Source organism: Leptonychotes weddellii, chromosome 16 (genome assembly GCF_054177405.1).
Source record: "Leptonychotes weddellii isolate Sample4059 chromosome 16, ASM5417740v2, whole genome shotgun sequence".
Lineage (NCBI taxonomy): Eukaryota > Metazoa > Chordata > Mammalia > Carnivora > Phocidae > Leptonychotes > Leptonychotes weddellii.
Window position 1 is genome coordinate 9,165,754 of NC_138384.1, and position 11,641 is coordinate 9,177,394.

At 44.3% G+C, this 11,641-nt stretch overlaps 1 long non-coding RNA gene across 2 annotated transcripts; it reads right to left on the minus strand.

Moving 5' to 3' along the window:
- Positions 1-2,557: 2,557 nt before the first annotated feature.
- Positions 2,558-10,633, minus strand: LOC145717522 (uncharacterized). Of its 2 annotated transcripts, XR_014140796.1 has the most exons (3): positions 9,371-10,633; positions 9,124-9,257; positions 2,558-2,904 (listed from the first exon to the last, which is right to left on the minus strand). It is a non-coding gene; the product is annotated as an uncharacterized LOC145717522 (long non-coding RNA). The 2 variants fall into 2 exon arrangements; XR_014140795.1 differs by lacking the exon at positions 2,558-2,904 and having other exon boundaries at positions 7,901-9,257.
- Between the last annotated feature and the right edge of the window lie 1,008 nt (positions 10,634-11,641).

The window sequence follows — 11,641 nt, forward strand, 5'->3', positions numbered from 1 at the left end:
CTTCCTGTACTCTTAGCTGACTGGGCTGGAAAATCAGTCTCATTGTATGATACATGTGTGAGTGAATGAATGCAATCCCCGCCAGTCCCTCACACAGGTGAAATTCAGGTACATGTACAGCGTTGATGATGTGCAGGTGTCTCAGCTGAGGCTCCCTCCTCAAGCAGACCCTGAGGCTAGGATGTGCATTCAAGCAGCTTATTTGGGAGAGGATCCCAGGAAGCAGTAGTAATGGAGTGGGGAGGTAGATGAGGATTGCAAGGAAACAGGAAACGGGTGCATTTTCAAGCAAGTTGCACCTGGGGCTCATCCCCACTGAGGAATGATGGAAGACAGTGTAAAACATGCCTTTGAGTTATTCCAAGGGGGCACTGATGAAGCTGAGGTCTTTATGCACCAATAATTCCCTTTGTATGATTTGCTGAGGGCTGCTTTCAGGAGCATTAACTTTTCAGAACTTCCGGCTTGCCCTGCTTTCAGGCCAGGCTGGCTCCCATAGCAAAAGCCCTCAGGCGGAGAGGCACAGGTGTTCATAGCCAGCAGCTTTAGGAGTGCAGAGGTGAGCAGAAGTGAGTGTTAAGGGCATCTGGGTTGGCCATTGCTGGCCTCTGCTGTAGCTTATTGATTTAAGCTGTTATTACCATCCTGCTACTCACATGAATGCAAGCCAACTGTAATATCCTTATGTTTATAGCTCTTATAAAATGACTCAAAAAAAGCAAAACATGCTTACATATTACATTTTTAAGCACTAAAAAGGAATATAAGTCAAAATTACAACAATAGCTTGAGACGATGGGTGGTATTGTTTGGTCAAACAAAGTCAAGTTTTGCAATGTAAATATGGCACTCATCACCAAGGGGCAGGTTCTGCTGAACCCAGAGCTCCAGTAATATCCTCTGGTAACTAGATTTTCCCCTACTTTTCTGTATTCCAGCCGCTGCCAAAAGTCCTTTGGCCTTCATGTGACATAGTGCATCATTTTTCAGTCAAGGGTCTTTTCTCCATCAAGGTTCTTACTTGAAACTGGCTGATCTGACACACAAAAGAAGGGAATTAATTGGAGAGATGTTGGGTCACTCTCAGGCTCTGTGGGAGGACTGCAGAATCCAGGCTCTGGAAAGTTGCTAGAACAACAGGAGTTGGGGAGCAGACAGGACCCCAGCTGAAATTATGCCAAGGAAGCTGTGTGGTGAGGACACTCCTCTCACCATTTCTGATAAACAGGGGACCCCTCTGCACCACCACCACCCACAGCAGATGCTGGGTACCACTGCTGCTCCATCACTCTGTTGCCCCTAAGACCTTGATATGGCCGCCACTGCTCCATCCCTCCATCCCTCCATCCTCAGAAGCAGTTGTCTGCTTCCTGCTTCAAAGCCCAGGTTGAGTGTGAATCTGATCAGTGACATGTGGCCCACAAGCCTGCATCTCAACAAGAGGGGAGGCTGGTAACGCAAACATGTTGTATCATCAGGTTCTAGAGTGGGATTCAGGTTTTGTCTACCTCCAAGTTTCAAGGTGGGGTATTCCCCAGACATACGAAGGAAGCTCAGATGCTGAGCAGTCAAAAAAGTTGACTGATGTCACTCCGATCTTTCCCTTTTCTTTAGTATGTCAGAGTTAAAGAGGCAAAGGGAAAGCTTTGGTGGGCTGGTGACAATCCACTGAAAGTGTCCCAAAAGAGTATTAAAGTGGTCTAATTAAAAAAAAAAAGTTCTAAAGTTCCCTAGATAAGGAATTGGGTAGTGCTCATAGGCACAATATAGTCTTACCACTACATGCCAGTTAGGACATCTCATTCTGGAATGCAGGGGTTATGTCTTATTTATTTCTTTGTGGACAAAAGTAGGCATCAATTGCATGCTTGAAGGAGGGAGGAAGGTGGCGAGGGAGAGAAGGAGACAGTTCCAGTTAGGTCTTCAGCTCTTGAACACAAACAGATTGGGGCAATGAATCTTCGAGCAGGAGCCAGAAGAGAAGTGCAATTTTTAGAACAGAACAGACAAGAATTCTGCTGGTATGGGAAAAGATACTTTGAAGGGTAGGGAACCTCAGTTGTGGTTTGAAGAAAGAACACGTGGGCACAAAACCAAGAAAGACCAAAGCATTTATAAGAAAACCAAATGTTCTGCAGAAAAAAAATACTAGAGGAACAGTCAAAGGTGACATGACTTTCCAGTCTGGAAAATAAAGTATTTCCCTGGAAATAAAACACAGAGGAAATCTCCTAATCAGGACCTCTTGAGCAGCAGTGCTTGCTGACTTAAATTAACACACTAGAGTTTCTTTGGGGGAAAATGAAGCTTTTATTATTTTTAATAAAAAATTCTAGGGTCCCAGGTAAATTTGCTTTGCCAACTTTTCTATAATAATGTAAAAAATAAAATTATTCCCATAAGAAGAGTATTGGAAACAGATGGGCTGTATAATCTATTCAAGATTTTTCCATCTGTATTTTTGGGTATTAACTTGGGATTTCACGGAAAGGCATATGCTCGGAAGTGAAAGTCATTTGCAGATAGACACAGTTCAAGTGAGAAGACCATCCGTGTTCATGGAAAAGGCCCAGGACACACAATCTGGATATGACAGTGATTTATTTAAGAATGTTCCAGTTGGTAAGCAAGACGCATCTGAAAAAATAAGCTCAAATAAATACAAATCTGAATCCTGACTTCTTTTCTCTTGCCAGGAAATTTAAAAAGTGTGTGATGACTGTGTCTTTGTATGTCTTTGAACGCTACAGTCCAGGGGCGCCTGAGTGGCTCAGTTGGTTAAGCGGTTGCCTTCGGCTCAGGTCATGATCCCAGGGTCCTGGGATCGAGTCCCATGTCAGGCTCCCCACTCAGCGAGGAACCTGCTTCTCCCTCTGTCTTCTGGCCTGTGCTCTCACTCTCTCTCTGTCAAATAAATAAAATATTAAAAAAAAAAAATGAACACTACAGTCCAGTGTGACTAGAGGCATAGAGCAAAGGATCCCTGGGGAGTGTTTGGGGAGGTGAAAAGTGATTCAAACATTTGAGAAGGGAATTTGTGCATGTGAAACAAAAGCCTTTGGAAGATGTAAATTTTGACTCAGCAATTCCTTAGAAAGATATATTAAGGAAATTAGTAAAGATGTATGCAAATATCTCCACTCTCAGCATTTTTCACTGCGGCATTAATTATAATACTCTGAATCTGGAAATCTTAACTTCTACAACAGAAGTGAGGATAAGAGATTTGTTTTTCATATCCATAAAATTAAAACTCATGGGATCTTTGAAAATATTATCAATGGAAGAATATGTTAAGCAGGTTTAAAAAGGACCCAGGGATAAGCGATACCTGCATATTTGCTTATGTATTTAATGTTGAGATGATCAGGAACGATCAAGGAAGGTCTTCATGGTGATTATCTGTGCTTGATTATTTTATGAATATCCTGAAATTTTTATTCTTTATGCATATCTGTACTTTATAATGTTTCTACAGTTAGCATATATTGCCTTTATACTGAATACTTTTAAATGACTTTAAGAAAAAAAAGTGTGGCATACATCTTCCCTTCCAGCTCTGTTGATGGGAAGAAGTAATTTTTAATAAGTAAGCAAATAGCTACGTGGTGTGTGATCTTTTTATATATGTCATCTCATTACTTGACACAGTATCCTATGGAATAGAAAGTATATATATATATATATCTTAATTTTATTGCTGTTTATAAGAAACTGAGGTGCACACACTAGAGAGTAGAAAAGCTGGGTTCAACCCAGGTTGACTGGTTCTAAAACCCATATATGTTCATCACACCAGCTGTCACCAGGTCCCAAAGGATCTTCTGAAGGACTCTTTCACCCGTGCTTTTCATTTCCCAGAGCTCTATCCTCCAACTGGCTTTGAGTTCCTTTTCCAGGGGTGGGGGGAAGGCAGGAATTTAGTCTATCAGATTTTAAACACCCCAAAATATTTACCCTTGGGGTAGGATTACTTCCCTTCCTTGCCCCTCTCCTGGGACAGAGAGTCTACAAAGTCTAGGCCAATAGATGGTAAAGGACACAAGGTGGGGAAAGAGGTAAAGTCTTCTGGGACATCAGAGAGGGAGCCCCCAGCGGCCTTGAAGATGCTGCACCTGCAGGGTCCAAGGTGAATATGCATCTTCATTCCCAGTGAGCTCACCCAGAATAGGAAGAAAAGAAGGAAGGATGGAAGGATTGGAGGGAGGAAGGGAGGGAGGAAGGAAAGCAGGACCCCCTTCACCTCAAGGTGGGGAGAAATAAATGACCAGAGGTACAAGGGCAGTGGATGGAAGAGATAGAATTCCCAAAGGAAGAAAGTATTTTTAACCTTCTAACTGCAAATAGGTAGTGTTAAGGCATGACCTCAAATGCTTAGAGTGGAAGGTCTCATCTCTGTTCACTTGCTGGGAGAGTTGGTCCAAAAATGATGACATAGGGAAGCCATTGGCCCTAGGGTTGGTATGGGGTGGATGGTCTAACTCAAACCCCAAATAAAGGACTGTTTGGCACATGTCAAACCTTGTCTCACATTGACTCTCAGTGTGTAAGCAACCGACTGACCCTAGGTTGCTTCACATTGGATTGTACCACTCCTTCCTGGTCGTCCTTGTGATTGCGCTTTGGTTTTTGAATATGTGGAGCATTGACATGCTTCCAAAAGTCAAAACTATACCAAAAGGTATACTCAGAGAAGCTGACTTCCTTCTGCATCTCTTCCTCCCTATTCCTCTGATCTGAGCCTTGTAGGTAACCAAGTTCATTGTTTTCTGACTTATCTTTTGTGTGTCTTTTTTTTTTAAAGATTAGTGCATATATGTATATTTTCTTTATGTCTCTTCTAACACATTCTGTGTTATGCCTTTTGGTTCTTTGCTTTTTTTCACTTAACAATCTCTCCTGGAAGTCACTCTATAATCAGTTCATGGAGATCCTTCCTTTTTCTCTTTACAGCTGCTCAGTAATCCATTGTGTGCATGTACCAAAGTTTATTTTTACCCAGGTTTAAAATCTTAACAACTAATTCAATTTTTAAAATAGAATAAAACACATCTGTGGGCTGTGAGCCTATCATCTCTGGCCCGCGCATATGCATAGAGTCGAAATGTCTCCAAGGGAAAGAGAAGATTCTGGGGTTGGGAGGTTGCGGAGGCAGAAGCAGCCAGGTCATAGGTGGGTGTTGAGACACTTCTTAAGATTTAGGGAGGGCTGTGCATTCCATGAGTGATCAGGACCCCACTCCACTCCCAGCACAGCAGAGAGGTGACAGATCCCAGGGGAAAGTGGCTGTGGGGAGGAGGCTCATAAGGGGGCTGAGCTCCAGGTACCAGGACCCTCAGCCTCCTCGGCAAAGCCCCTGCCTCATCTGTGCTTGGAAGCAATAGGAGCATATCGATGAGGCCCAGGAGTCTCCTGAATGAATGCTCTGCTCTTGAGAAGACCTCTAGGGCCTTCACAGGTTGGAAGGAGTTCCATTATTGTATTTTCTGCCATCCTGGTGGGCTGGGCAATCAGCATAGATTTTTTTCTCCATGTATTTACTTGTTTATAGCTGAGATGCAGAAGACTGTTAGGCTAAATTTTATTCAGAGAAACAAATGTGATGTTTAAACAGAGAAACAACCCTGTATGTTGGAGCTAACTTCATTCATGCCATCCTATTTGATTCTTCTAGAACTCCTGCCAGGAAGATATTATTCTCACTTCATGAATTTCAAATTTATAAGATCCAGAGAGATTAAGTTTCTTGCCCAAGACCACCCAGCCAATAAGTGGCAAAACTAGAATTTGTACCCTGTGTCTGACTCACAAATCCCCAGACCATCTTCTTCAAAGAGTCATACTTCTCAAAATCACTGAACCTGCAGTAAGTTCATGGTCACAGCAATCACAGTCTTTCAGAGAGTTGAAAACTACATTTTGGTGTGTTTTGTTCCTCTGTTCAAAGCTCAGAAAGTACAGAGCAGTCCAAAGTATTACATGCTTTAGAGTCTGTACAAGAAAATCTGTAAATATCCAGGAGTGATTTTGAATAAGCAGATGAAGCAGTGATGAATATTTATTTGGCATATTTTACGAATCTCATAATTGAATTTTACTTCTTGTTTGGAGAGGGGGAAATTCACTCCAAATAGGAGGGAAGCCATGGAAACTCCAAGAGCTATAGGTGAATTAATTAGCTTGCTGTGAAAGTGGTTTTTGCTTTTTCATTACTGTCGTTGTTAAAAGCAAAAGAAAACCTCTAACAATGGGCTTAAAGAAAAAGCCAGGTGGTGTTTGAAAGGACTCCAGGGGTGGATGGGGCCAGAACAAGGAAGAAATCTGGGACCCAGACTAACGTTTTCTAGGTCTCTGGGGGCAGTGTGGTGCTTTCTCTTTGCTTCTCTCTGAAATTTTGCTTTTTTCCTCCCCCTTTTCTTTGCTTCTCTGTGCATATAGTGGAAAATGATTGTTCAGTCCCTCAGCATACTTTTCCTCTGCTCCTTTCATGGATAAGACAGGAAGTAAGTGGGAGCGAATGAGTTTGGTAGGAAACGAAGAGTCTTCAATAAAGAGGGGCTCTCCCTGCAAGTTCTAGAAGTGACCTTTCAGTGGGTACTGAGCAGTCTCTGCAATGGAGGGAGAATGCCGGGAGGGGGGCAGGGCGGGCGGGGGGTAGTGGGGCAGATGAAAGTCTGAAGGCTCCAGGAAGGTAAATTTACAAATTGCCCCTGGTTGCACGCTTCTAAGAGACAGATGCAGGCTTTGAACTTAGGTCCCTGATTAAAACCACCCATCCGTGACTATAAAACAGGAATGATTTTGTTTTCCTGGGAAATGACAGGGATTGTTGGGAACTTCAAACAAGATACTAATAATTTGGGGTATTAAAGAGTACTCCCGAGGTGAGAAAAGTATTGGTACTACCACACCCACCAAATGCAGATACTACCTACAGACCCTGGATTAGGAGGACAGAAGTAAGAATGAGTTCTGCAAACACAGGGGTGGATCCTGTCTTTGTTAAAATATCGATGTTTTAGTAATCATGGATGTATGCACTCCTTCCGATTTCCAGAAATCATGTTCAAATCAATCGCTGTTGACCTTGATTATTTTTTCGGCATTGCTTTAAATTGTGCATCCAAGGTGAGTGCCTCACTCCCTTGACCCTAGTCCTGCCCCTGCAGTGGTCGACCGTACGGCAAGGTTTCCCAAAGTGTGCGCCACACACAAGATAATCTTAGGTGGTAAATGGCCATGACACTAGATAACACTACTCGCTTCATGAGGATGTTTTTCCTTTTTCCATACCTCTGGCTAGGTGAAGGAGAAAGTATCAGGTGGGGTGCTAGCAAATACTTGACATCTCTCCAACTAACCCTTGTTAAATTTTTTTAAATATAAGAAATTAGATTTGGGGGTATGCTAGGTATCTTCTATTTGCCCTCCAGGCCCACTCTCCTTTTTCTACCCTGCACTGTGCCCTAAAGGCTGATCTCCATGGAAACCACTGGAAGACTGTCCACAGATTCACTTGCCCACTAGTTTCTGGATTCTTCTAATAATGGGAAATACCAGGAGGCAACTGGAAGACTGGAGGAGGAGCAAGAGCTCAGATCTTCATTGACCCCAGCTCCTTCCCTGCCCCTTGGTTCTCCTCCAGATGCCACGCTCCGTGGTGTTCTAATAACCACTTCTCCTCTTTCCCTCTTAGGGCAGCGTTGCCAGAAAAGTACAGGATGTCCAGTTAAATTTGTATTTCCAATAAACAACAAATAATCTCGGTACAAGTAGGTACCAAATACTGCACGGGACATAATTATACTAAAAAAGCTATTTGTTGTTTTCTGAAATTTGAATTTAACCCGACATCCTGTGTTTTTATTTGCTAACTCTATCAAGCCTTCCCTAGTGGGTCATTGCTCTTGTCATTTGCCAGGTTAATTTCCCTTAACATTGTTCTGCATCTCTGTTAATAATTTCTCCATTAAATTCTCCTTGGTGTCCCCATTTGAGAGTGTCATCTGTTTTCTGGGGAGCCCTGGATGGGTACTAGTAAGCACTAATATCTGCGTAGAATTTTATAGCATTGTTTTGTTCCTCATTTTGAGTTGATCTTCTCAAGTGATATTGGTTTTCCTTCTATGGTAGTGAAATATATTTTCCCTTCAAGATAAGTGTATGTAAGTTTGAAAATAATAGTAAGAGTGCAACATGGCACTTTTAATGGCGAAAATCATGGAGAGGATACCCAAGCCAACTGGCTTTGGAAAAATTGAAAAACATGGCATCTGGAGTCAGATCAACTCTAGTTCAAATCTCAACCCAGGGCTGTTGTAAAGATGAAATGAGGTAACAAATGCAAAGTGTGGGGGCTCTGCTGACCGCGGTGTCATATCTACATATATATAAGCATGCACACATTGTCCGCTCAGAGAGGTAAAGCGACTCACTCACAGGCACACAGCAAGCAGAGAACATTAGGGGCTACGGTGCAGGAACCTGGCTTCCTGCCCCAGGTTTTTCACCGGGCCACGGGCTGGTTGTGTTGTATGCAGAGGAAATGCTGCGTCAGCTATGGGGCTGCTTACTGCTCTCAGTCTGTCTGGCAGGAGTGGTCAGTCCTCATGACTCTGGTTTTTTGGAATGCTGGGATGAAGGCCATTGAGTCTGGCCAAGTTGATGTTTCAGAGGGAAATGTTGAAGATGCAAGTTTTCCTTGGGTTTAGTAAACTCAGAGAAGGAAAGGAGTGGCCTCATTTTTTACTGCCTGCCTGCCTGACTGATTGAATGATTGACTGACTGACTGAATGAATGACTAAATGAATGACTGACTGCCTGCCTACCTGCCTGAATGAATGAATGACTGCCTTCCTGCCTGGCTGATTGAATGACTGACTGACTGACTGACTGCCTGACTGCCTGCCTGCCTGCCTGCCTGCCTGCCTAAATGAATGAATTGCTGACTGACTGCCTGACTGCCTGACTGCCTGACTGAATGAATGATTGACTGAATGAATGACTGACTGACTGAATGAATGATTGACTGAATGAATGGATGGATTCAGGAGAATGTGAGGTATTAACCTGCCAAACTCTGGTCATAGTGCCCGGCCCTTACCTCTCCTGAACACATCTCACCAGCTGCAAGTTGACCTCCTATGGCGTCTTCCCCATTCCTGGAAGATTTGGGCTCAGGAGATTTGGGCTGGCCGGACCTTGGTTAACCTGCTCCCGAAGTGGTGTTCTGCTCTTCACAGTTACTAACCTAGAGCCTGCTATGGACAAAGCACATCGTTAGAGAGAACTCCCAAGAATGAGCCAGAAGGAACGAGGGTGTCCCTTTGCCCCCGCCAGCCACAGGGAGAACAGCTACTGCGTGGCTCACGCTGCCATGGACGGTGCTAGGGACCTCACGCACAGCCTTTCCTTCCATCCTCACAGCAGCGCGGAGATGGTGAAACTGAGCCTCAGACTGCCACGATGTCATCGTGCGTGTCCTCTTACGTCGCCCGGCAGCGCTACAACAGGAAGAAGGTACTGTCATTTCCGCAGTTTACAGATGTGGACGCTAAGACCTACAGATGTTAGCGTCTTGCCCAAATGCGCTATATGCTATGTGCCATGTGCTAGAACCAGGATTAAAACCCAGGCCTGTGGCCCAAATCCCGGGTTTTATGCCATCAGGGGTGGTGTGGGATGGTATAAAGGATTTGCTTACACAGCTGGTAAGAGGCAGAGTGGGATTTGAGTCCACATTCTTTTCTTTATACACTCATGTTTCTTAAGAAATTTGGTGGTGTTGTGATCTCGGAACTTATATTTCCACTGAATTGAGTTAAAGTACTAGAAAAGTGCCACGGAATGAGAGAGACAGAGACAGGGAAAGGGAAGGAGAAAGGGGAAAAGAGAAAGACAGAGGTTGGTGTAGTGAAGTTGATGCAGCACTGAAGGACAGCCAACATTTGGGGGAGACGGTGGTACAGAGCAGACTTCGCGGGGGAAGGAACAGTGTGGACAAAGGTGAGGGGTGAGGGGGAAGGGTAGGACACACTCGAAGGACGGTCTACCTCGGTGCTTCCTGTGCACGCCAATCTCAGCCAGCTCTGGTAGCAGGGTTTCTGCTGGGTGTTCCATCTGGGGCCCATTTTTTGAGTCTGTAGAACTGTTCCTTCTGATACTGGGCTCCGGATTTCTCATGCAAGTTCTGCCCCTTGGTTCTCCAGTTTTTGTGAGCAAAGGCCTTGCTGGAAGAGCTAAGAACAGGTAGAGCACGGGTATGGAACAGTCCTGTCTTTGCTGGGTGCGTGGTGGTGGGCATGGGCCTCCAGGGCCAGCGCCAACATCTCAAGTGGCTCTAGAAGGGACAGATCCCCACAAAGTGTCAGCTAGGTGGATGACAGCTGCATTACCGTTCTTGGACGGAAACAAGATTTTGGTTTTGTGTTTTGTTTTTGGCAAAATGCCCTGTTGTGTCAGGCCTTTTTTTTTTTGGTCTGAAGCAAGGAACACCGTGACTCTTATATCTGCCTTCTTTGATGAAAGGACAAAGCTGAGGGCTTTGCATTTTTCCATCTTCTTTGCAAAGTGGGCCTTTCAAGAATGGTAAACAAGTAAAGAACTGACATTCGTACACTTTACAAAGGGCTTTAGCACTTTTGATCCTTAATATAACTAGTAGATGTTTTTGCTGGTGTCTGGCGAGTAATTGGTCCCCGTATCCAGTTAAGTAATCGGAGGCTGGAATTGGTTAGAAGGGATCAGGGTTGAGAGTGGAGCAAATGCAAAGCTTCGGGTGCTCAGTTCAGGACATGTTCCATTGCACTGTCTTGTCTCTCTGGTGCTATTTCTCCATCACTGGAATCAAGAAGCACCTTACACTTCCGCTTAGGACATGGTATCTCATCGACAGGGCTTCGAAGGTGTTAGTTATTCATATTTGTTATCTCACAGCTGTGGTTGTTGTTTTCCCTTCTCTGCCGCACTGAGGCATTTCTCCCAATAGCAGAGGCTCTGTGCCTTGGGACACAGGATGGTAGGATGGGAAGAACAGGGAGACTGCAGCAGACCGGGGTCTGCGTTGCCCTGGGCAATGGTGCTGAATGCATCTCACCTTTGATTGTTTTGCTAGGAGACCGGGGACAACCATACTCACCTTTTACTCTTGAACTACAGATTACTAAGCCAATCTGGGACATGATGACCAACATTTAAAAAAGGAAATGAAATAGAACAAGTGGACTAGACAATGTCATCATGGATTACCCACAGTGCGTAGTTTTCATGGAATGTTTACATGTGTGTATGTGTGTAATGCATACAGTCGAAAATGAATTTCTTACTGTGGGTGACATCCAAAAGTTTTAGGAACGCTGTTGTGAAAATTAGAGGCAACGTAGGTAAAGCAAGTGCTGGACACAGAGGAAGTGATCGAATGATCCTTGTTACCATCAGCTTCTTCATTGTCATCTCCATCTCCAGACAAGCCAGAAAAATTCTGCTTGTGCTTGTCTGCCTATGTTGAACCAGATGGTTCACGGATCTCAAACTATCAAAGGATAACTCACGTGGCCAGCCAGCTCTCCTGAATCCTGCCGACCATCAGAACTGCCCGCAGAGGCCCATTCAAGAGGCAGGTGGCTATGACCGGCGCAAATCT